General features: G+C 39.5%; 1 protein-coding gene across 8 annotated transcripts in view; it reads left to right on the top strand.

The window, feature by feature from the left end:
- The first annotated feature begins 609 nt into the window (after window positions 1-609).
- Window positions 610-26993, top strand: part of CALD1 (caldesmon 1) — a 186489-nt gene continuing 160105 nt past the window's right edge. The window contains exons 1-2 of one of the 8 annotated variants that reach the window (XM_027075515.2): window positions 610-876; window positions 12971-13090. The gene's annotated coding sequence lies outside the window, so the exon portion shown is untranslated. Of the gene's footprint in view, window positions 877-2131; window positions 2227-12970; window positions 13091-26993 lie in introns of all 8 variants that reach the window. The other 7 variants (XM_027075514.2, XM_053218055.1, XM_027075513.2 and 4 more) reach the window with 7 other exon arrangements.

The following is a 26993-nucleotide window of genomic DNA, read 5'->3' as shown; positions in this document are numbered from 1 at the left end:
GTGAGGATCGCCAAGGCTGTAGGACCCTGCCTAGCTGAGTTTCTGGCACTACACTTATTCTGGAAAACATTACCTACTAAAAAAGACCTAAGTTTTTTTTTGTCAGTTGTTTTTATAACACATGTAGACATATTTTTAGGGGGCTGTGCCTCGTTCAGGTTAGAATGTAGTCTGTACATACAGACCTGGGTCCTGGCCATTGCAGACTTTAAAATTGTAGAACAATTTAATTTCATTTTGTATACATGGCTACTTTTAAGAGAAATATGCTATTAAGGCTCCCTCAATTTAAAAGCCTTCCCCACCCCCACCCCACTAAACATATGGACTGTTAACTTCTTGTTTCATAGACTGTGCTTTCTTTTTAAAGTTGCGTTTGTGTTCTACAAGACAGCCTCTTTCTCCAAGATTAACATTTCTTATGATTGTTCCTGACAATGGATTCACTTCCAGAGGCCCTGCTAAGGATAACCAAAAAAGGGCATGTTAGCTGGCTGGTTTTGGCAGCCTGCGCGCAGTTTCAGAGCTTTTTAGGTCTCGGTTTTTCTGATGAGTGATTTCCTGAGCATGCCTAGGGAATGACAGGCATCTCCACAGGCAGGCTGCATCCACCTCGGCCGGGGTGTCGTCATTGGCTGCCTATTAGAAAAACTACAGGACAATGCATACCACCGACTGCCGACTGTAAACATAGGGGATATGTGTTCACTTAGCATGGACTTCTGGGAGGGGCTAAGGAAGGGCGGTCTGGAGTTTTATTGAATAGAGCAGTGTGTATTAGGCTGCCTGCCTGCCTGCCCTCTTGCTGTGCTCCTGCTAGAGAAATCAGTCCTTCCTTTCCGACTTAGTCCCCAGGAAGAAGTTGCAGCCTGCGAGGTAAGCCATGGAGGGCTTTCTTTTAATCTCTTCCAGAGAGTCTGGGGGCTTTCTCCGGGTTTCAGTCAACATTCCTGCCTAAGGTAGCTGGAGATGCAAGATTGTAAAAGCCAATAAACCATGCAAATTCTCAGAGCCAGACTGGGCTTTGCCGCCCTGCAGATGTTCCCGGAAGACAAACAGGATGAGATTTCAAGTTCTGTTCTTGGAGTTGGGACAGGACGGAGACTTATGCTCGGGGACCACCGGCAACCTTGAGAAGGAAAGCCTTTTGTTTAGGAGTGCAATGGGGATTCTACCTGATAGCCACAGGGCCAGGGTCAGCAGGCGTGCCGTGCCAGTCTGCCCACACCGGTGGTCTCGCCTGCATCTTTTATTACCAGAGATTTAAAGAGGTTTTGCTTTAGAAACAACAACTTTTTAGGTTAATGAGAAGCCAAAAAGTAAAGGTTCTTAACCAAAGGCATTTACATATTATTCTGCTACCTGTATTTAATTAAGACTGGACTTCTCGAGCTGCAAGGAAATAAGGTCAGAGTTCCTGGCAAGAGCATTTTAGCACCAGTTGGGTTAATGTAACTGATCTGATATTTGCCAAGACAGGAAGATGCCTACCAAGGTCTGTTTCCTATAAAACCTAGTAATGAGAGAATGCGTGTGCTGGTGGGTGTGTTTTTAGAAATCACATTTAACATCCTACCAAACCATTTCTTAACAAATCTTATTTTTCTGTTTGAAAGTGTGCCCCTGACTAGAGAATTTGAAAAGATGTAGTTTACAAGTGCGTTCCAGAAAGGGAGAAGCAGGCTTTCATTTCAAGATAGTCAGACATATTTGGGCATCTTAAACAGTAGTACAAGGCAGCCAGTTGGTAGTAGTCTGGAATTCCTTTTAGAAAGAGCTGATTGTAAAGGGTGGGGGAATTTTCGTGCTATGGTAATACATGGTCAAAAAAAGTGGATGAGAACAAAGTACTTGGTATTCATAGATCCCTTCTGTTAACAGGGCTATGCAGATGGACTTGTAAACTGGAATAGTAAAATCTTTCTCATGTGTTTGGCAAAACCAGGCATGTGTGGCTAGAGCTTGGGGGAGGACTAGGCAGTATGTGGCAAGAAGGGCAAGTCTGATAATTTTTAAATAAAGCTGGATATTAAAGGTTTCTAACTCCAAACAACTGACTCAGTTTGCTTTTATTCTGTCAAGTGAGGTGGCTTTGTGTTGAGATTCATTAATCTTTTCTCTTTGTATTTAGAAGTTTGGGGATAATTTTCTTGAGAATGCCTCTCTCCTCCTAGAAGTGATATATGAGAACAGAGTTCCCTGTGAATTTTCCTGGAACAGTTCTGAGTAAGTGTGGGAGAAAGGGCTGCAAGTGAAAGCTATAGTTTGATTATTGTCCTTCCCTCAAAGAGCTCAAGTTCCAAACTATTTTCACAGCGTTTTTAATGTCAATCAAAATATGGAGAGCAATTTCTTTTTCAACTGTTCTCTAAACCATGTAGGGAATGCAGTTTGGAAGGAAATCTATAATCTTGGGATTTGAGGATAAATTCCATTTTGAAACCAACATTTCCAAATCCCTGAAAGTTCAAACTTTGCTGCCACCACTCTCTCCTCTCTGCCTTGTGTGCTCCCCATCCCCCAACAACCACAAGAAGGCATTTTTTTTTTTGAAATAAGTGTTCTACTTTCTATAGTGATGTGATGGAGCAAGGGGATTTGATATTTTACTTTGTATTGAACTTTAGGCGGCTCTTCGTGCTACTTTCCTCCAATTGAATATTAGCTAGAACACATCTCCCCAGATGGGGAGGTCAACAGAGCACAATGGAACTGCAGTGCAAAAAAAAAAATCATTTTAATAAAGAAATACAATGGCAGAGGTCTGGAACAAAAAGTCATGAATAAAAAATTGATCTCAGTACAAGGAATGTGCAAGGACTGATCCATAGATAACGTGCTGGGTTGTTTCCATTGTTCAAAGCCAATGGAATAAATAGAATAAATTAAATAATTCAGATTGAAAAATTTCTTTAAATAAATACACAATTCTTGCATTAAAGAGAAGAACCAGGTTTAAACTGAGCATGAAGGATTTAAATGAGATACATTAGAGCATGTCCTGATGGTGAGGCTATGAACAATTCTGATTGGCTTTTGTGACTAGCCTGAGGATTTCTTGCTCTGTGGCAGATAGTATAGGCTGGTCCTGAGTCCAGCATGGGTAGTCTCTAGTCTGATAAGCCTAAAATGCACCTCAATCGGCCTTTTCTTTTGTTTTTTAAGTTTCTTTATTTGAGAGAGAGAGAGAGCACGAGCAGGGAAGGGGCAGAGAGAGAGAATCCCAAGCAGTCTCTGTGCTGTCAGTACAGGGCCTGACATGGGCCTCGATTGCAGGAGCCATAAGATCGTGACCTGAGCCAAAAGCAAGAGGCAGACACTTAACCAACTGAGCCACCCAGGCGTCCTTCAGTAGGCCTTTTCTTAAAAACACATATAATTGTCATGGAGACAACCTCATGGTGTCTTCCTGATACCATGAGTAGCATGGCTGCTCCTCGGTGAATCTTTAGCAAGACAGAAAAGTGACGTAGAGGCAGGCATGTAAAGGAATTAGCTCAATCCCCATCTGCCTGCAGTCTATCACACGTCTTGGAAATGTGGTGGGGTGAGGCCATGGTGGGGGGACAGGGGAAAATGCTGACCAAGTGGTATGCAAATAGCATGGTAGGCCTGAGGAGGAGGTTAGATGTTGCCAAAGAATTTTCTGACTTTAAAAGAGATATCTGGGTAAATTTTCTCAGAGCCTAAAAATAGAACTATTAGATACTTACCGAAAGGCCTTCATCTATGAAGCTAATCCAAGTTTGTCTTTAGAGAGATGCCCATAAGTTCTGAGTCCTTGGGTAATTTAAGAAGATACTTGCAACTCAGGCTTAACTTGGAAGCACTACCTTGAGAGCTCAGTCCTAGCACTAGTTCCCCTCTCAGATAGCCCACACCTTTGAGGAAGCCATCAACACTTGACCTCGTGTGTGGAATGGGCATTCTGATGCTTCTCCTACCTCCTATAGCAGTGTAGATGTCCAAATGAGATGAGGCTGTTTACCCCTCTTTTCTGTAGGCTGTCTGCTTCAAACTGTGTGCAATCTGAGGCCTCTAGACATTATGTTCATCTTGACTGGTACCCTCCACTTCTTACCTAGTATCCCTGATTATCTGTTCCTTCCTCAGTACCTTGACTAGTACCTTCTGAATTCTAATTATTTCTAGAACACTGAGCCCAGAGTCCAGGAAATACTGGTCCACTCCAGTATAGTCTAAATTTTGGCCTTGGTGATCAGTGACCAGGAGAACACAAGTATCAGGAGGCAGAATGAGATGGGTCATCAGTGATGCAAGGCCCTGTCCAGGAACCGAGAAATCTGAAGATCTACTTGAGTAGAAGACCAGTGACAAGGTGCTGACAACAGAAAGGCCTTAGTAAATGAGGCAGTTTCTCTGCCTCCAGCCAAAAGCATGGAACTAATCCCAGCATGTCAAGCCTGGGCCTCGTAGAGAGGGTGAGGTAATCAGGAGCACCTGGCTGTGGTTCCTGTTGGTATTGAGACCAGACTGCTCCATGGATCTAGCCTCTACTCCTCTGTTTCCCTCGGTCTTTAGTATCCCCAGCTGGCTCTCCGGTGACTGACCCCTGGTGGCCTCCCTAACTTCCCTACCCCCAGTCTTCTATTTCTCCCAACTTCCCTAACTCCTCCCACTCCAGTTCACACAAGTGCTTTTCTGATCCAACACTGACAATTTGTAATGCCCCAGCTTTAGAATGAAGCCCAGAAAACAGCAGAAGGGTCATGATAGGGGAAGACCTCTTCAGTTTTTTTTGGCAGAGCAGGGAAGAGTTAGAGCAGACAGAGTAGATGTTGGAGCAGTCTCTGTGGAAAAGAGTCACTCTGCTTTTCACCCCCAGACTCACCTTTGGCTGGCAGTGAGTGAGTGTGGGAGGTGGGCAGGAAGGAAAGGATGGCTGTGGGCACGCAAGAGAGGTGAGGGGGTAGGCCTATCATTGTTCTTCCCCGTGTTGTTGCCATGGATACCTTTGAAACTTGATAAAAACTCTAAACCCTCAGGTCCTTTGTGAACCCACCTTTTGTGATTGGCAGGTGAGAAGCCATGAGCCTGGGGTGGTTGGGCTGGCGAGTGAGGTAAGGTCTTGATTTCCATTGGAGACAAGGGTGGATGGGAACGGAGCATGAGTGGAGGTGTCCCTTCCTGTTTCCGAGATTTTTTTGAAGGAAGAAAGGATGGTGTAAATACACAGATACATAGAAGTAGATGACTTCATATGGCCTCTATTTCAAAGAAAGGAGATCATCTCTAGAGAAGCAGTTTTACGTGGGGAGCTTGTAGGGGCTGGAGAGGCTGGGAGTACCTCCAGTGAAGTGGGTGCTGAGAGGGCACCAAGAACTTAATAAAAGGAGTGCTAAGCAGCGGTCAAGGAGTAATTGAAGGAAAATAAATATTTGGGAGGGGGAAGTATTTTAAATGAATTGAGTGTTCTTAGTAAGCATTCATTTTAGTACATGGCTTTTCTTTATATATATTTCAGTGATGGATAACTTGAAGATAAATTGCTTTTTAATCATTTCTTGAGGTTTCTGGCATTGTTTTGTGAATATACGGATGAAAACATTGGCTGTAAAGGACTCATCTTACTTGGAGAGGGGCATATTAAGTACGAATATATAATTAGTTCCTTTCACACCCACCTGTAACATTCCCTCTCCCTTGTCTCAACCTGGGGAACTAGGCAGACATCACCTGTGTGCTAAAGATGGGCAGGACCAGGGCAAAGTGCCCAAGAGGTCCAGGGACCAGAAGCATCAAGGACATTAGTTCCATGGGGATCAGGAGGGTCTAAGCCAGAATGGAAATAACGTTTAACAAGGGACTAACGTGTGAATCACAGCCCACTAAGTAAAAGAAAAACAGCAAAAATCAGAAGGCAGGCAGAGGCTTAGAAACAAAGAGCCAGCTTATTAGCAAGGCAGTGTGCAGACCAGTACAGTAACATGGGCGAGAACACCTGGCACTGTGCTCAGAACAAATAGAACCTATGTTAATAGGCTTCGGTAGCTCAAGGGAAGGGACAAGATTGTAAGATGCATATGGCATAATAAAGGGATGGGATCGCAAGGAAATCCAAGAACAGAAGCCACCATAGGACTGGGGTTCAAAGATGGGGTTTAAATCAAGGTGGGTCAAAGTATCTCAGCAGAGGTCTCTGTGCTTCTATTAATGTAACTCAGCTGCAGCACACGTGGCTGCTTCTTCCTGTTGTTCTACAGACTAGAAAATTCCTTCTGTGCTTCCTGATCAGATTCTGAGAGAGGAGTCCTGAGTGGCTCAGCTGATAACTATTGTCTTTGGCAAATCCCTTAGCAGGAGGAGGTATCAGAGGTTCCTGGCATGCTTATGGATGAATTCCCAGTGGGTCTGGAGCAGTAGTCACTGCCACCCCTGGGGAAAATAAAAAGATCAGTGGGCAGTTTTACTTAGAAGAGAAAGTTAGGCATGGAAGGCAAATTAGCTTGAATGTCCAACGGCTACCAGTGAAGGTCATTCTAATTTTTATGTGACTGAATTCCTGGAGAGGCAAACACTCAGTGTCAGGGTCATACAGTATTTGATGACCACTTTGGCATTGTCCAATGAACCAATCTTAAGGGAGGTTAGCTTGGAAGCTTGCACCGCTAATAATTGAAAAAATAAGAATTACCCATTTGAGAAAGATTCTAAAGAAAAACACTTGAGTGTTTTTGTTGGCATGAAACTTTGTATGAGTCATAGGTGTGCTATGGCTCCCCCCCTCAACTAAGGCAATCTTTAAAATTCAATAAATAATGACTTAATAATTGTCATAAATAAAAAACTACCTCTCAATGTAAATGACAGTATTTCATAAGCTTAATGCATAAAAGCGTACTCAATCAGTGGAAGTTTCAGTTCTAAGCAGTGTTTGTAGTGTAATCTTTCATTCACCGAACACCTGTCTTGATGGCTGTCACAGGAAGTAAAACAAAACAAAACAAAACAAAACGATGTGCTCTACTCTTGGCTTGTTCCTCAGAGAAGCATTCCCAAATATGTATCCTGGAATGAGTGTCAAAGGCGGTCCAGGAGGGTCAGGAGAACAGAATATGAGGAACAGATAAGGGATCTGGAACTGTTAATCCCAAAGGAAGGAAAATTTGGGGCCACATGGATGTCTTCAAATATTTGGAGTACTTTCATATGGAGAGGGGAGAAGGCATTTGTGATTATCAAGACAGCAGAACTGAATACATGTATCCTGTATTTTTAAAGCTGGGCAGGGTCTTAGGAGGCATTTAGCCAGGGGGTGCAGATAATTTTTCATCTGTTTGCCAGCTCGAAGCAATTGGTAGGGATCATCTGGGTCAGGGTATTGAGAAGGGTTCTGAGGCTGAGTCCTAGGCTTACTGGAGGCCACAGATGCTGTCATTGACAGTGATGTCTGTTGTGGAAGAAAAGGGACATTACTACTCAGCCTATACTGTGTATTTCACATCATTGATGTGGTCCGTAGGTTCCTAACCTCCGCACTTTAGATCCCTGGGAGGCCACAAAATTATTGCAAGAGGTTAACAAATCCATATATGCAGCAAATGTTTTTGACAAACTGAGTAAATAATACATCTTGCACAGTATGTGTTACTATTTTTCTAGTTACATTGATGCATTATGAAGATAAAATGTTAATTTACTTAAAATAGTTATTGAATTCATAGTAGCTTTTGGTATTGTATTTTCTCACTCAGCTAGTGAACTTAAAACATACATTATGTGGAAGTTGGGACAAGAAATTTATGGTTTTAAGAAGAAATGCTTGGAAAAAAAAAAGAACCAGTGATTTTTTCATTTTGCAGATGAGGAACTAAAGCCTAACCATACCAAGTAAAATTATACATGTATTTGTAAGTTTCTTTGATTAATGTCAGTAAGATTTATAGGGGCAGGAACATCTTTTTATTATTATTATTATTAATATATACCCACTTCCTGGCACATCACAGAGGCCCAGTATCTGTTGAATGAAAGAACAAGCCAAATGACTTGACCAAGATCTCCCAGTTAATTAGTGGCAAAGGCAGTTCTGAAACACACAGCTTCTAAGTCCCAGGCTGTTAACAATTTCAGTCTAATGGATTGCTTCCCCTGAAAGAAGCAAGAGACAATGTCCCGTTATAAACAGTCCATGGATTTGGATTATACATTACAGCCCGATTTGCCTATAATCAATAGTCCAGTAGATCTTAACCAGTGTCTTAATCAGGATCAACTGTAGGGCTTTTCGAAAACATATATCCCTGAGTACCATCCCCTGGAGATTGTGATTCAGTAGGTCTAGAGCAAGGTCCAGCATCTGTAGTTTGTAAAAACTCTCTGGTGATTCTGCTAAAATCCCTGGCTCAGAAACAGTTCTGTACATCTATGCTTAAAATAATTTATAGTAGATGTATGGAGTAACTTATTCCTCAGAAGCCTAGTTGTTTAGTTTTGTGTAATTTCTTTCTGAAAGTTACAGCGTTATATTCCAAATAATCAGTTTTCCCAAAGAGTCTCTTCGGAAGAGCTAGAATATTTGTCTGAAAATTCCTCCAGCTTCCCATATTCTTGGTTTGGGCACAAAGCTATCAACCCTGTAAGGTCAAGTTTTCTGATGAGATTTCCAGTGTTTGCTTTTGTAAAGCATTGGAAATGTGGCAAGAATAAAATTTCTCATGGTATTTCCACTTCCTGTTCCAGCCACCATTACTAAGTGAAATTTAGGATTTGGGGGAGGGGTGAATTGAGAAAAAATTTTCTCTTTACGTATTTCTGTCCTTAGGATGTTTGTTTAGATTATTTTAGATATTTAACTTACCAGGAAAAACAGAAGATGTTTTTCTCTGTCCTCAGCCTTGTGGTGAGGAATGTACAAATCCTGAGCGGAAGGGGGAAGAAGCTTTCTCCACCCTCCCCCTGCATCTCCTCTGAGGCCAGGGCCATCATAGTCTCTGGTTTAGGCGCTTCTGTGGATGGGCCTTTCAGAAGCATCTAAGCCCTAAGAGACAAGAGGCCTCAGGCAAATGCTTTTGCAGAACTGAAAATCCATCTCTAGGGTCAATAGGCAGGAATTACATCCTGAAGGTGTAACTTGTGCAGAAGAATCTACCGTATTCAGAGCACCAAGGACATAAATTATATTCACTGAGGATTATAGAGCTAAAAGTATCTCTGCGTGAGTAACCTGGTCCAATAAGAATGCCAGAATTGCTACTGTGTTTGTACCGATGCCGTTAGGTTTATAGACCAGTGCTTCCACTGTGTACTTGAAGGCAGGGCTTGCTGGAGAAGAGCAAGGAATTTGATTAGGATCCACACGCATAATGACACCACACTGACTCAGTCTCATTTCCCTCTGACACTGTTCCCCCTCTCCATGCTCCCTAAACCGTAGTATGGGAAACCAGCTCATACTAGTTCCCAAAAGCCAATTGTTAAATTTTCAAGATTTTGAGACCCAGCTGTTAAACATAGTCATTATTAAAAATTAAATTCGATAAACTTAAAATTAAATTATATTAAACACCAAGGTAATAAATACTCAAAACTCATTCCTCCCTAATTATTTTCTTATGTTTTATTATTATCTGTGATCTGGAAGTTAGTTACATTTATTGTATCTGTATGATGGAAAAACACCACTGAAATTAGCAAATGCTACAAATCAGACTCCGCTGCTCTCCCTTAACCTCCCAGAGTTTGTTGGGAAACATTTACTACTAATTCACCTAAGGTATCAAGTTGATAAAATTAGCCTCTGCACAGGAGAGCCAGTCAGAATACCTCTTTTACTTTGTTGCATGCAGATTCATAATGTATGCTTATGATTGCATATTTATTTGTTTGTTGATCATTTCTTATGCTCTAGAACATAAGCACCATGAATCAGGACTTTGGGTTTTTCAGTGCTGTGACTTGAAACTAAAAAAGTGCCTCACCCCACACACAGAAGAGAGTTAATGAGTAAAGGAATAAATGTCTATAATTTCTTCTTGATAAAGCAAGCTGAAGCCAGTATTCACGTTTGAACTCATTGATTCCTTTCTAATTATGTTATTACTGAATGCCTAGAACTGTGCCTGGCACATGCTAGGTAGCATATAGATGTTTATTAGATAAAAATCAAACAATTAATCTCCATACAACAACCAAATTTACAGGTAAGGAAACTAAGTTACAATTAGGTTAAGTAACATGTCTAAGCACACGGCTAGTAAGTGACAGAGCCAGGATTCAAATCTGGATAATCTGGCTCCATAGTCCACAATGCTGTGCTGCCTGTTGCTAATTACTCCAACAATGGAGACCCCTGGTTTGTGTATGGCCCCAAAGGTGTGACCTATTTGAGAACAAACTTTGGAATCCAAATGACTTAAGTTTATAGCTCAAATTTACTGTTTTCTAGCCTGTTTCTTCACCTATAGGAAGGGGATAATTATTCCTCCAATTATAAGGATTAGAAATTATATCTCTAAACTGCTTTGTACATGTGGGCACTAAATTAAAAATCATCAGCTATCGGCTCTGACTTCCTGTGAGTCTATCTATAGGGATGGGCTCCCACTGGTTCCCATACCCCAAGCCACACACTCCCAGGTTGGCTACTCCATGGCCATTGTGTCAGTGGAGCAGAAGAAGCCAACTTCTTTCATGTCAGGTTCTCCGTTGGGTAGGACCAGGACCAGTAGATATCAGTTGTAGGAAACCCTGTTTCAGGTCAGCACAAGCACTTTCTAACCAGTTCTGTCTGTCTTTGGAGCTTGCACAGCCCTGCTCTGCAGAAGCAGACAACGTCCACCACTCCTTTCAGCCACAAAGTTTTCTTCCCTACCCTTATCATTGGATGTGTGTTGCTTTTAATATCCTAAATCATATTTATCTAGTATGGCTAATGGGGTTTATTATTCCTGAGGCTGGATGGGGTAGTGGGTTCTAGTTAAGTTTGTTTTGTTTAATTTTTTTAATGTTTATTTATTTTTGACAGAGAAAGAGAGACAGAGTGCAAATGGGGGTGGGCAGAGAGAGAGGGAGACACAGAATCCAAAGCAGGCTCCAGGCTCTGAGCTGTAAGCACAGAGCCCAAGACGGGGCCCAAACCCACGAGCCATGAGATCATGACTTAAGCCGGAGACCGACGCTTAACTGACTGAGCCACCCAGGCGCCCCTAGTTAAGTTTTTGACCTGGAATGAGAGAGGGAGGAAAGAGGAGAGAATGAGAGAGACAGAGAGAAGAGACAATTAAGACTTATCTGGAGAAAAATACTGATTTTGGGAGGGACAGTGAATAAAAATGGATGATGGATAGTTATCACTAGCCCTTATAGGTTAGAGATGGTTAAGAAGATAAGCTGGTTCATTCAGATATCTTGCTGGCACACTTATTACGTGACAGGCACTTCTAGTTGAAGATAACCACCTCAGGGCAGTAAAATAAATTAAAGAACTTGCCCAAAGTCACACAGCTGGCAAATGGCAGAGCCAGATTCAGTGCCACTCCCTGAGTCCAACCCTTTCCATTTCCTTACAGCTGTCTGTTTTGTGTCTTTCCTCAGGAATACGATGGAAACCAGAGCAGGAGGTTTCCATAACCAATCATTATAATTTGTCAGAGAGCCACATTGCTGTTCAAATAGACAAGCACATTGTCATTCCCTGCCATATAAGGAAGCAGGGCTAAACACCATTTCTTTCACTACTGACTCAAGAGATAATTCAAGTGAGAGACAGGATGAGAATCTAGGCCTATTACAGTTAAAAAAAAAAAAAAGCCTGCAGGAATACTTTTGTATTTTTCTTTCCTGGTAGCAGAGATAGTTTGACAAGCAGTTACACCCTTTTCCCCGATTCAGGGGAAATAGTCTGGAATTATGTACTGAAAGATGAAACTCTTTATTCAAGTATATGAGTCATTTTAGTCTTTTATCATGTCAAAGTTAGATATTCAAAAGGCCAAGACCGAGCTGGTTCTGTGAGGATCAGGTGGGAAGTCAGGGACTGTACCTCTCTGCACAGGTTGACTCAGGAAGGTAGAGTCCACTCACTTGGCCAGCCGTTTCAGATGTAGTATTTATTAATAAGTCTCCACATGTAAGTTTTATCTTCCTGCCTCAAACTCAGAATATCAGTGTGACCACTCTTTGCCTTAACAATCAGTCATAATGGGGATTTCAGAACACAAGCTCTATTACCAACTTCATGGAGGGAGAAACTGAGGCATGAGCAATTGAAATTATTTCCTAAGGACCAACCAGTCCAGTCTTGCCACAGGGAGTGCCCTTTCTTTTAGATAACTCAGAGAAACACTGCTTAGTCTTCTCAGGGAAAGGAAGGCCCTATGAAAAGTCTGGTCAACTTTTCCTCGCTCCCATCTTTGACCAGACTGCCTCTGAGGCATTAGTTCCCTGGGGCTGCTGTAACAAAGCACCACAAACCAGATGGTTGCAACAACAAAACTTTCTTGTCTCGCAGTTGCAGAGGGCTGAGTTCCAATCTCAAGGTGTCAGCAGCATCAGTCCTTCCGAGAGCTCTGAGGGGAGGATCTGTTCCAGGCTTCTCTCCTTGGCTTATAGATTGCCATCTTCATGTTCATACAGCATTCTTGCTGCACATGTATCTGTGCCAAAATTTCCTCTTCTCAAAAGACACCAGCCATATTGGATTAGGGCCTATTCTAATGACCTCATTTTAACTTGATTACCTCTGTAAAGACCCTATCTCCACATAAGGTCACAATCTGAGGGTTAGGGCTTCAACATGAGAATTTTGAGAGTGGCACAATTTAACCCATAATATGCTCCAGTTCAAAATGGTGGTAGAAATCCATACAACGTATTTTCTGAACCTCTAAATGCCAAAGGCCCTATTGCTGGTGGCATTCCATCTTCCCTCTGGGTCTAGGAGTTGCTTAGCTAGAAATCACTTGGCCTTTTGAACTTGCTCTTGACATTTACTTACTGGCTTTTGCAGTACAAAATTCTGATGCAGTAAAAAGTCAAAAGAGGTCTCTGAAATGACGCACTGAAATGCTGCTTCACATACTGTGGCCTATCTGTGGAAGCCTGTGAAACCACGGTGGCAGACAGTCTGGTATGCAACCATCAGAAGTCGGGGAAGGGGCTTGGTGGTGGGAAAGCTTGGCCGAGGCAGCCTGTGAGTCTGAGAGGCAGAGCCCTAGCCGGATGTCAGCAGCTTTGGAGCAGCCGACTGGGAGGCAGCAACCGACAGACTTTGTGTGTGCCTGCGCAGGGTGGAAAGCAAGGATGGCCATTTTCAGTCATTTTTATACATGCTGCTCGTAACCACGAATCTCCATATACAAGAGAAAATATTAGTAGCCTGCACATATTTGTGCTCTGAATCATTTGTCTTTTGTCTTTGTTTTCTTTTGTCTCTTCTGCATTTATCCTGAAGTTTTTATATACTTTTCCTCTCAACATTCTCCCTAACTTTATCTGTGTTTGGCATGGTTGATTACAAATTGCCAATGCATTATATCTTGTCCCCTAATGCCTTTTTTCTTTAGCCATTGTTTCTCTTCACCCCTTTTTAAAAGCTCTTTGTGGTTCCATTTCCTAGTTTCAGTCTTACTTATGGCTATGCCCTGTCTTAGGCCAGAGGTGGCAGATAAGAGGGTGACGGTGCCATTTATTATCCAATCCAGACCAGGACATTTCCGATAGGGAAAGGAGGAGCTATTAATAATTTCCTTACAATAACAGTCTGAAGTGGAGACTCCCAGGCAAACTCAGATGGACAGTTATCCTATCTATGGTGTAGTTTTCTGACTCTACAGACCTCATTTCACCTAGCAACCACTCCTTCTGTTTCTGTACCCCCCAAAAAAATTGTGTTCTGATTCTCATTTTTATTTCCACCCAAAAAAACTCAATGTGTGGTTCTATTTTTCCTTATCACCTCTCCTCTTCCCTCTGGGTCAGAGTTCTTCTTCTCCCTCTATCTCTTTTGTTTTGGTACAATCTTGACTGCCTCTCAGGGAGGCCACTCTGTCTGCCATTATACATGCAGGACAGATTTCCTGCATGTCTGAACACGTACACAAGCAACTACCACCACCATCAAATGTTACAATCTGCTTTGGGTCTCATATGAGTCCCTATTGGACTGTCCACCACTTCGGCACCTTTGCCCAGAGACTAGCACAATCTCTACACCATGTAAGCAGCTGGGTCTAGAATTGTTGTGTAGATATGTTATGTGTACGTGTCTGGAATCTTACAGGATATGTTTTTGATATGTGTGCATGTATACAATTAGAGTTACAAAATTTATGGCCTGAAAAATGAAGAGAAAATGAGAATCAAAGCTGTTTGTTTCCTCCATTATGCCTTCAGTAATTTGGGGTATTTTCACTTCTAAAATATTACGTACCAAAGGCCTAGCAATGCTGCTGTAGGTTTAACATCTGTAGAAATAAACTTCAAGGCAAAAAAGATAGAATAAACATTGACTTAAGTCCCTTTCAAGTGTAGTTCTTTTTATGTTTCAGTCACATGCAGTTTATGGTTCATTCTGAAAGATCACTTCAATTATCAATTTAGGTCATGCGAGGAAGGCCTGAACCTCCTCAATTCTAAAATGAGAAAGGCAGAACATTCGCCTCTTGCAAATTACTGGAAACCAATCCATAGATACCTGAAAAACTTGCCAGTTGTAGCACTATGTCAGCTGGAAAAAGCTATTCTCCTTTTAATCTACTTACTTTCTTTCTTTTAATCTTCTTTCTTTCTTCTTACTTTCTATGTGACCATAATTTTCTTTCTCTCTTAAAAATTAATGAATGAGGGGAAAAAACAATGAAAGAAGATACTTTATGGAAGGAAGTGAGGGTTTTATTAAAGCTTTCTCCTTCCTTCCTTCTGACCCTCCTCCCCTGTCCCTCCCCTCCTTTGTCATCCTTCTCTTTTCTTCTTCTCCTTCCCCTCTTCCTCCTTCTCCTTCTTCTATTTTTTGTTTCTTCTCCTGTTGGGATTTATACATTTGGAAATGTTCTGCTGTTGGCAGCCATACGCTTTAGCCATGATGGCCTCATGCCTCTGTTGCTTAGATAGATCCTTTTAAAAAGGCTTGAAAAGATAAGACAAGGAAAAATCAGAATGCTTCAGCCACATTCTGCAGGGTAGGTATATAGTTACAGTAGTGGTGGAATGGAAATATATACCCAAGGAGCTCCCTATCGCCCTAAAACTGGACAGATGGTCATAGCAGCCAAGAGCTCTCTATCGCCCTAAAACTGGACAGATGGTTATAGCAGCCAAGAGCTCTCTATTGCCCTAAAACTGGACAGATGGTTATAGCAGCCAAGAGCTCTCTTTCGCCCTAAAACTGGACAGAGTGATTATAGCAGCCAGCCTGGAACTGCAGACCCACCTGTGTTTGAGGAAATGAGAAGTGTGGGAGGTTAAGATTTTGTTTTAACTTCCATGCTTTTCCATATTTCTGTTCTTAGATATGCTGTTAAAATAAAACAATCACTCTTTCTACTGGGAGTAGTTTTTAGCTCGCTGGTTCTTTTTCCTGAGAGTATTCACAATAAGGTTTAAGTTTTTGAATCTTGGCTCTTATATTTTGTGGGGCCTCAGATTCCAGGTGGTGGTCTGATAGAAAAGTGGCCCCAGTTTCTGGCTCATGTCCACAGCTGATAGCCTGCATGACTTTGAACAGACTTCTTGTGCCTCCAGCTTCCCAATTATAAACTGACAATGGCCTTTTCCCTTCTCTCTCTAACACCCAGCTAGGGAGCAATGAGATCTTTAATGTAAAGGCATTTTAGGTAGCCAGAGATCTTTAATACATGGTTTTCTTTTATTTTTCCTTTGAAATATGAAGGCTTTTGCTAGTTGGGATTTTTTGGAAGATGTAAGTCATCTATTCATACAGGAAACTCTCTAGATTCAAAGTTTAGAATTTGAGATTTCCAAAAATTACTCTTTCTGGGGCTGCCCCGTCCCTAATTTCAGCCTTTCCTTCTTTCCTTGTTTTTAGCTCTGGGGGCAAGCATATTCCTTCCCATCCTCACCTTTAAAAGCTGTATTGACAATTACCTTGTTTGAGGCAGTCTGAAACCCCAAGGTGGTGAAAAAGATCTTTAAGACAGGTTACCATTCAATTTGAGCTTTTTCTCCAGTATAGTCAGAAAAGTTTTTTTACAAGCTTTATCTAAAACCTAAGGATCTTGTCACTCTCAGATTTATTAAAATTGTCTTTCATCAGCATTTATATTTCTAACACGAGATCACTTATATGAAAGTGCTGTGCTTTGTAATGTCTATGATTATAATATCTATAGCCATATACATTAAAGTTTAAAAATGCTCTAGGAAACTAAAAGGAAGAGTAGAAGAAAAGCGTATTTGATCCTAGCAAGTGTGCTTGGGACCAGGCTTGCACAAGCAATCATACGGGTGGGTCAAATTGTATATTTTTATTATTTTTACAATAAAATTTTATTTTAGAATAGATTTTGGATTTACGGAAGAGTTGCAAGAATATTAGAGTTCTGGTATGCCCACACCCAGTTTCCTAAATTGTTAATGTTACTATGCACATTTGTCACAACTAATGAAACAATATCGATGGCATTATTAACACAACTCCATACTTTATTTGGATTGCCTTAAGCTTTCCCTGATGTGCTTTACTTTTTTAAGTCCCTTAAAGCAGAATAATGTTTAATATGGTAAAAATGTAATACGTACTTTATGAAGATCTTGGTGGAACTCATAATACTTCAGTGAAAATTGCATAAACAAGCTCTTTCCTTGAACATATGCCATCCGGACCAGCAATCTCCTGAGGACTTTCCACCTGAAATACCCTGGGCCTCTTCTGGTCTCTGGTTTGTTTCCCTTGAGACCATTAGCAGATTCCTCAGCCTGCTCCACACTGATGCCAGATGTTGGAACCCTGTTGCTTCTGTCACTGAAGCTGGCCATCCCAAACAGATGGTAATATCTAGCAGCACCTACAACTGCCACTCCATGCTTCTGTTTTAGACAGAAGCATTAACGTGAAAGGGTTTGCCTGGCTGTTGAATTGCTGAAACTCTGCTCTTAAGTTGCACCATACCACAGTTACTTGTAAGAGCTTAGACACTAACGAAGAAAAAAAAGAGACCTTATCCATGTTCCCCCAAATCTTGAAGTCTATACATTTTGGCAACTTAAAAATATCACACAGTTTATGAAAAATATCTATTACTAAAATATAAATTATGGAGGGGCTTGATTTATAGAAATCATCTCAATAATAAATAGCCTCCCGTATTCTAAGCTTCCAAACTTTCTTTGAAATATGAGTTAGCAGCAGATAATAGCAGAAAGAATCCGTTAAATTCAGTTTATGCCTTTGAGCAACTTGATGACATCAGGCAGGTGACTCAGCCTTCTGAGACATCAGTTCTTATAATAAAGCGGTTGAACTAAATATGGTTTCTTCTAGCTCTATTGTTGTTTGGATTTGTGGCTTTATAACTTTCCCTTATTAGGGTCATTATTGTCTTTTCTATCATGGTTACTTCCTTAATGTTGTCCTTTACTAGCAAACCACTTGTTGGAGTGGGGAGCTAAATTTAGTTCAAATAGTAATTACAAATGAGTTGCCTTCAAAGAAACCAGTTTTTTGATTCATTATAGTTAGTTTGTTTTTAAAGTTCCTTTGTGTAGAGATATAACACATACAATGAAATAAATAAAAATGAAAATATATAATGATGAGGAAATGTTGGTACCTTTCTTGGTATCTTCATATAAAAATAATTGGAGGAATTTATTTATCAATGAATGAAACTAATATTGTTGACTCAAAGGTAGTTCTTAACAGCTTCTAAAAGCACAATAATATCAGCACTTTGTGTTGATTACCTAAGAATAAATAAAACTTCTAAGACACACTTTAATAAAATGAGTGATTGGATCAACTCTCAAATAGGAAGACATCAAAGTCAAGAAAGAGAGTAAGAGCTCAAGACTTGGGGTGGAAATGGTTACTAGATTTAGCCATCTGCTTTGGTCTTTCCTGTTCCACATGTAGCTATATAGTTTACATAAAAATATCTCTCCAGAGGATCAGAAAGAACAGATTTATGGAACCAGATGTGAGTTAGCATTTCTACAGGTGTGGCTTGGCAGCTGTAAGAACATGTTGTACCAGGGATGGAGTTTCTTACTATGTAATCAATATAAATTACCGCTAGACTTTTATAGAGGTTGATAAAGCAAATATGTGTCATTTGGATAGGCCTTCTGGTATATAAAGAGAACCTGCTTCACTTGGTACACAACGTGAAAAAATGCACCATTTAGTATTTATAAAGGACTTGGTAGCAAATACCATCACAGTGATCAGACAAAGTCATTCCAGTTTGCACACAGAGGAAATAGCTGGTGAATAATGAAAATGGTGTTTATGTTTTTCTTCATCAAGAAAGACAAGGAACAGTTCATAAATATTTATAAAAGCTCTCAGCATCTGATAGGAAAGGGCCAAAAGATGAAAATGAATAGAAGACTGGGGAAAAAACAGAATGCAAGAGAAAAGATGAAAAAAAGTGGAATTAGTTAAATTAAAGAGGTGAATATCCTGTTTAAATGGTACAGAAAGTCAGGGCCATAAAAAGATTAATTTGGTAAAATGTTGATAATTTTTAAAAGTTTCTGAATCTATTAATTTCCAAGGACGTTATGTCAGTATCTCCTGCAAACATTGTGAATCTGTCCATTTCTCCGTAGAAAATTTGTCATTATCGCTGTTAAAATTAGTCATATGTTTCAAGGCTATGTTGTTTGATACATATAAGTTCATGATTTTTTTAATCTTCCTGGTGAAGTATTCTTTTCATCAATTCACCTTAAATTCTATTTTGTCTTCTATTAATATACATTGCTTGCTACTACATCTTTCTATGTTACTTGTTAAACTTTATAAATTTTAAAACTTTCATTTTCAATATTTCTGTGTAATTATTATAAAGGATATATTTCATAAATAGCATATATACAATTATAAATATAATTCTCAGAGATTTTTATCATTTGCTGTATGAGATAAATCCATTATATTTATTATGATTAATGATATATAGGCTGTCCAAAAAGTCTGAAAACATAGCATAAACCTAACTTTAAACAATGTTAGTTACATTTTCAAATAATTTGCTCAGTATATTTTTATTCAAGCTTCAGACAGCAAGTTTCAAGCAGTTGTTCCAATTATTAAGTTTTAAAAACACAATGAAAATACTATTGTCCCTGGCTTTCCAGAATTTTTAGCTCCTATGTAGTGTATTTATTATACAAGACGTATTGAACATATTATTTGAAAATGTAAATAACCTGCAGCATAAAAGTGATAAATCTTTTTTTTTTAAGTGATAAATCTTTATCTCCAGTTGTGGGAGGTTAACAAGTAATGTCTACCATTAATAAAGCCACTGTAATCAAGACAGTTTGACATTGGTATAAGAATAGACAAATAGATCTGTGAGACAGAAGGGAAACTACAGAAATAGACACCATATTCCTCACCCTTCCAACATTGTTATGGCTGTATAAATATTGCTTCTACCTGACCAAATAGTATACTATAATTACATTTAATTTCTCAGAGTACTCTCTTTCCCCTCCTCCTATCGTGATATAATAATTACTCTACTTCTTTTACCTGCTTAGGTTTCTATCACTAATGTGAATGTCAAGGCCTTTTCTATACAATCAGATACATCAGATGTTTGTCATTTTTTTTTTTTATTGAAAGTACCCTTCCTGAAAACATCTTGGAATTTTCTAGATTTGTTGCACAGCTAGTTGTTCTAAATCTTTATTTCACAGTCATCTTAAGAATTTCCTTCCTAGGATTGAAAGGAATTTCCTTTGCATGTGGGCTGAAATTTGAATCCTCTGCTTCCTAGATCCCATTCTTCCTCTTTCTTTATTTCCTTGTTTTGATGAAGAAAAGCATCTGGGAGCTTCCTGCACATGGGTGCAGAGGAGACACAGTTTTGTAAGCATCTTCAGTTTATCTTATACTTGACTGATTATTAGGTTGAGCATAGAATTCTAGGCTGGAAATCATTTTCCCTAAAACTTCTGAAAGTCTGCCTGGATTGTCTTCTAAATCGTCAGTGTTCATCTTAGCAAGTCTGATACCATTTTGATTCCCAAATATTTATATGCTGGCAGATTTTTTTTTTCTCTGTGGAAGTATTTAGGATCTTCTTTTTATTTTCAGTATTCTGAATTTTCATGACACGGGCCCTAGTGTCATTCAGATTTGTATTCATTCTCATGAACACTCAGATTGAACCCATTCAATCTAGAAAAATACATCTTTTAATTATGGGAAGTTTTCTTATGTCATTTTGGTGATAATTCCGTCTCACCATTTTCCATGTTTCTCTTTCTCTTCTGGGTCTCCTAAATTGATCCTCTGGTTTCATATTTTCTCAAATATTTTCTACTTTTCTATATCTTCATTTAATAACTGGGCAATTTCCTTAATTTTGGCTTTATATTCACTGCATTAAGCCACAATAATTTGAATTCCCAAGAGTTCTTTTGTTGTCATTTTAAATGTTTCTTTTATGATATTCTGATCCTTTTTTAGAAATGCAATAGCTCTTGGGGCACCTGGGTGGCTCAGTTAGTTGAGCATCCAACTTTGGCTCAGGTCATGATCTCATAGCCCATGAGTTCAAGCCCTGTGTGGGGCTCTGTGCTGACAGCTCAGAGCCTGGAGCCTGCTTCGGATTCTGTGTCTCCCTCTCTCTACCTCTTCCCTAGTTCATACTCTGTCTGTCTGTCTCTCTCTCAAAGATAAATAAATGTTAAAAAAAATAAAAATGAAAGAAAGAAATACCATAGCTCTCTATGGGGCACCTGGGTGGCTCAGTCAGTTGAGTGGCTTACTTTGGCTCATGGTTTGTGAGTTTAAGCCCTGTGTCGGGCTCTGTGCTGACAGCTCAGAGCCTGGAGCCTGCTTCGGATTCTGTCTCCCTCTCTCTGCCCTTCCCCTGCTCACGCTCTGTCTCTCTCAAAAATAAATAAACATTAAAAAATTAAAAAAAAAAAAAGAAATACAATATCTCTCTTCTCTTTTTAAAAATGTTTATTTATGTATTTTGAGAGAGAGTGCCAAGGAGGGGCAGAGAGATAGAGAGAGAGAGAGAGAGAGAGAGAGAGAGCGAGCGCATCCAAGCAGGCTCCATGCTGTCAGTGCAGAGCTTGACTTGGGACTTGAACTTACAACCCATGAGGTTATTGACCTGAGCTGAAATCAAGAGTCAGATGCTTAACCAACTGAGCAAACCCAGCTGCCCTACTTATTTCTCTTATCTCCTTCCCTTATCTCTTATTTCCTTGCAAACATCACTTATATTTTGTTCCTCTCTGTTCCTATTTTCTGTTGTTCCGTCTTTCCTTCTTGTCCCAGATCCGTGTCTGGCTTTCCTTCTTTTCTGTGATTCCTGGCTGGCTGTCTGTATATGGGACAGAGGCAATAAAAAAATTGACTGGATCCCATTCCCTCACACAGAAAGGGACTATCCCCCCTTCAGCTCAGAGTTTACCCCTTGCTGATAGATTGCTTCCCCGTTAGTAAGTTACCATGGGTAGAATATTTCTATTCCTGTTTATAAATGGAACACCACCTGCCTAGCTCTTGGCTTTATGCAGGAGCCCAGTTAGTTTTGTGCCATGTTACTAATGAATGCTTCCACCTGTTTAACTCAGACTAACTTCTCTGTCTTTGAATTTCCTTGGTATTTTGTAACCTGAAGATGTTTCTGTCTTGTTTTCAAGCTCATCTAAGTATTTCTAAATGTTTTTCCTATTTTTTTCTGCAACATATATATCTTTGAAGCAAAGTAAGAACACTTCTTGCATCTGCTTGGTTTAGCATGTTAAACAAAAATCTAAAGCAATTGATTTAAAATTCTTATTTCTTAGAGCACAGAGTACATTATAACATTATAATGACTAAGTTTGCTTGTGCGTTTGTTATCAATTCTTAGCCATCAGTTTTATCCATAAAAATCATTCCCATTAGAATTTTTATAGTATTTATTTTTCTCTGTATGTCAGTTTGGTTTATTCACTAGACAAATTGGTAATTTTGGGATGTTAGCCAAAGGGGAAATTTTTTTCTGGTAGTTTTAGTCTTGTTTGTTGATTTTTAAACCACAATCTGGCTTCTGACCTGATAGATGAAACCAAATGATTTAGAATATCTCAATATCTTTTTTTTTTCAACTTTCAAATTTTCACCTATTTCTTCATTCAGTCTGCACTATTAGAGGAAAATTAAATTGGCCAAGTGGAGGTTTAGCTTTGAAAATATATATATATATATTCAAATATATATATATATATATATATATATTTTCAAGATTTAGCCTTGAAAATATATATATATATTCAAATATATATATATATATATATATATATTTAAATATTTATTTAGTTTTGAGAGAGAGAGCACAAGTGGGGAAGGGGCAGAGAGCTGGGGGACAGAAGATTCAAAGCAGGCTCCGTGCTGACAGCAGCAAGCCCAATGAGGGGCTCAACCTCACGAGGCATGAGATCATGACCTGAGCCAAAGTCGGACGCTCAACCGACTGAACCAACCAGGTACCCCCTAGGCTTGAATATTTTTGAAAGGTAACTTGTTGCCTCTCTCTGAGACAACAGCTATGGTGGGAGGCAGACACTCAGAAAGGTGATATTCTATGTATATGTACAAGTAGTGAACACTCATCATGGTCACAAGAGCTAGCCACTGGTTCTTATTTCTGTTTTTCCATGCTCAGCATCTTAAAATAGAAATCATTCTGCTACACTAGGAGAAATGAACATCCTGCTCTTGGAGGGTTAGGAGGAATATGAGATCTGGAGACCTCAGACTGTATATACCTTATAGCATTAGCCCAACCATACAAAATTCTTTTCATGGTAGCAAGGCTGGTTTATTGAGGAGTCTCAATTCATTGAGGATCTAGAGACAAAGTGATTTTGTTTTTATCTATCAGTACCTCTAGCTGTTCTGTGTCAAACTTCCTTTTATCACTGAGAACAGGAATTTCTTAATTACATCTTTGCCCAGCTCCTAAATTTGAGGAAGGTAAATGTTTATTTTAAAGTTGAAATGTCATCTCATATCTGATTCAAACCTCTGCTCCCACCTGTACCCCACTGACCCCAAGCTAGAGTCCAGTGACTTAAGAGTTATAGGGCTGTGTCTTTTGAACAACTTCCCCTCCTTCCCAGTGAATAACTCTGGAATGTTGGGGAATGGGAGAGAGGAGGAAGAAAAGGTCTCTCCTGGGCTTCCCGAAGTAATTGGTTATTATAAAATGACCTAAGCTGATTTGTCTGGCTCTTTGTGGTGAATGTCAATAGTCTCCAGTCATTAGATGTAGGCACTGCTTCCTTTCAGATAACCTCAATACCATGTGGTATGCTATAATGGAAGCCAGTCTCGGAGACTAAATTCTTCACATGTGCAAACATTTATTAGTAGGCACAAAAACAATTACAAACCCCATTCTGTACACTTGGGGAAGCTCTCTCTTTATCCTTTTGGTTGCCCTGGCAAGCACCTTATGCAAAAGGTTCACTCTGTGGCAATTGTAACAGTATTCTGACTGCAGAATCAGCTTCCCTTCTAGCCAGGCTCAAATCTTTCATTAAGTAGGCACAGGCCTGAATAGAATTCTGGATTTATGGCACTCCTCTGAATGCAGGGCTTGCCAGATTCTTAATCCCTGTACACACAATGATGGAGATGCCTATGCAAACCCTTTTAATCAACCCAATCACATATATTGAATACCTGCACATGTGCCAACTAAAAAATTATTTCTGTGTCTTTTATGCTAATTTATAGAACTTCAGGTATGAATTTAGATAGTGGTATGTAAATACTAGTCTTCTGCTTTCTGGAGTGTATACTCTTCACCTGGGATCCTTCATGTTGACCACAATTCCTAGGGTACAGATTATTTTACACACGTATAGATTACACTGTCTACACTAGAGTATTTACAAATAAGTTTCCAACAGTATAATGTTGATCATAATGCTGAACTAACTCTTTGAATATTGGTAGTGAGGGACTCATTCCCAAAGGATAAAAAGTAGTTAAAGATTTGAGGATGAAAATAAAATAATGGTAAGAAAATAGTCTAACCAGGGGAAAGGCTAGCTCATAGAAAATCTGTATTTACTAAGAGAATAATTTTAAGGCTAGAATCCATGAGGATTTTATATTCCTTCCAGCTCCCTACTTTCAGCTAAAATTACCAATAAAGCTTCATGTATTATATAGGGGACAAATAATATATTTGCAAATTGTATACCCGCTGCCAATGTTGCTCTTGGCCTTGGAGTGGCTTGCTCATTAAACATATGATTCTTTCTCATGGCTTCGGAATTTTTTTTCAACACAGTATTCCAGGCAGCTGAGGCTGATAGGTTAGACTGACAGACTAGAGAGAACCTGGTGTAGTACAAAAGGCAAGAGGCCTATACTAGCTCTAAGACAGAGGTAGAAATTTGAACCCTTTTGTGCTTCTACTTCCTCATCTGTAAAATGGCATGGCTGGGGTTATAAAAACTAAATGAAATAATATAAATAACTTAGCACAGGGCCTGAAGAGATTCAATAAATATCATTTCCCTCCTGTTATAACCAAAAAATTTTTACCAAGCTGATATACATTACTTTCAGCTCTTGTCTTTTCCAGGAGAACACCATTTCATCTAGAACAAAATGTGCATTCAACAGGGCACAGTTGTCTATATTTTGACTGTCAGTTTTAGCCATGTCTGTCATTTTTTATTTTCCAACATGAAAAGAGAGGTTTAGAGTAGTCACTTTGGAAAACAAATAAAATAAGATTAAAATTCCCTCAAATCAACTTTGGAGCAACTAAAATATTAATGCCTTGACAGCTTATTCACAATTGCAAAAGGCTGTGAGCCAAAATTTTGCTTTGTATTGTGGAGGTGATGAGAACATATTTTCATTGCTAGAAAAAAATTAAGCTATACAGACAGAAATGGGATGTAGGAGCCAAATTCCACAAGAACACCCTTGAGTTTAAGGGTTCCCCCCCCCCATCTTTTGACAATATTTAGAAAACCAAAGACTATAAACTTTGAAAAGGAATCTTGGATGGCTTACAGATATAGTAAGGTCACAAAAACACTTAGTAGATACAGAATTTTTATAAAAGTATTTAAATTGATGAATATTACCCTCAGAAGTAGCATAAGCTTAAGGATCATAAATGCTAACTAAAAGTGAACATATTATGACTAGTTGCCAATTGCTGTCTAATCAACTGAATTGGCCTAATCCTGCATTGTCAATAAGCAGACTTAAATCATACCCATATGCAATAAATCAAATGGTCGGAGATGACAAATTTTCCTATGGGTTACTCTCAGCTGTCTTAATCAGTGTTTTCTAAATTCTCTCAGTTTCTGCCTCACCTTTGAACTGCCAGATTATGCCTGTTGAGGGATCTATTCTCCCTTTCTCCAATTGGTTATAATTATACCATGATTTATTTACAAGAATATATACTGTGAATTCACTATCAGTAAGATATATGCATGTTGTTTTTCCAGTAGTCAGTATACTCTTGCCCAGCGCCCTAGGACAAAATGGTGCCCTCTGAGATGGCTCCATGAGGAGAGAGCTAATCTGCGGCCATTGAACTGGCCATTGAGAGACTCAAACCATTGACTTCTTCATTAATGCTCCCCCTTGTGATGGCAAGAGGCCTTCTCCTTTCCTGCACCCAGTTTTTGAAATGGTTAGCAGTCAAACAAAGCACCAAGTTTTACCTTTGAGATCCGTTCAGGCCTTCTCTTCTTCTCTGCCTTTGTATTCTTAGTCTGAGAATACTTCCCCATCCGTTTTTAGGTGATAGCAGTGTGGCTAGGTATGTGTGGGCAAGCCTCCTCGTAGCTTCTGGGCCTAGCAGGAATGACTAACCACCCAGGTTGCATACAGACTTGCCCAAGAACATATCTATCAACATGAGCTGTCAGCTAAGAAGATGGTTTCCTTCCTTGGTCTTGAGTGGTTTTTTTAATTCACTCCCTACTGATTGAAAGTCAGTCCATAATTCAAGGTTCAAGTCATACTACCTCCTTATTGCCCCAGTCAGAATTAATAGTTCTCCTTCTGGGTTTCAATAGCTTAAACCTCTGTGTATTGTAACTGACCAGTATGGTTTACTACTCTCTTTTCTCTACCTCACCATCAGGAAGGAATAATTTTCATTGATCTTTGTATATCCTGCCCTCAGTTCTGCTGCCAAGCACGTTTCAAGCACAGAGTAGAAGGTTAACAGATTTTGAATTGAATTCAATTAATTGAAGACAGGAATGTTCACTAACACTGTATTAATACGTCTAATATTATCCTGCCTCCCTGGGGAATCTTAACTGGGGAGAGGGATTGCCAAGTATAATCAGAATCACCTGGAGCGTTTTTTCAAACTACATAGGCTGATAGAATGGATTGTTTTGCTACTCAGGACACTCTGAAATTATCTCTACTCACTCCTCACCAATCCTTATCCTTTAAGAGACATCATTTGGAACCTTCTATTTACTCCTATTCACTTTAATGAAAACCTCATAAAACTAGCCATGATGTGTTTTCATTACATTTGAAGTTTAATTGACTGATAGCTCTAGCATGATGGAAATACTAGATTATCTTAAATTACATTTAAACACAACTATTTACAAGTGGTCTAGTAAAAACCAGCTTCTTAGATGGGCTATTTTTAATATTTCCTAAAGAAGTTATTGTAGATGGGCCAATTTTCCCTCTTTGCTTGTTACTTTAGAAGCCCATTTGGACATGTTCTATCCCTGATCTAGTTCTCTCGCCACACTGGCTACAGGGTAGTGCATTTTTGTTTGAAAGGGTCAAAACATTCAGATTCTGACATCCAAAA

The sequence above is a fragment of the Acinonyx jubatus genome, chromosome A2 (genome assembly GCF_027475565.1).
Source record: "Acinonyx jubatus isolate Ajub_Pintada_27869175 chromosome A2, VMU_Ajub_asm_v1.0, whole genome shotgun sequence".
In the NCBI taxonomy this organism is placed as follows: Eukaryota; Metazoa; Chordata; class Mammalia; order Carnivora; family Felidae; genus Acinonyx; species Acinonyx jubatus.
Note: the sequence above shows the minus strand (reverse complement) of the source record. Positions and strands in the feature narration are given on the sequence as shown.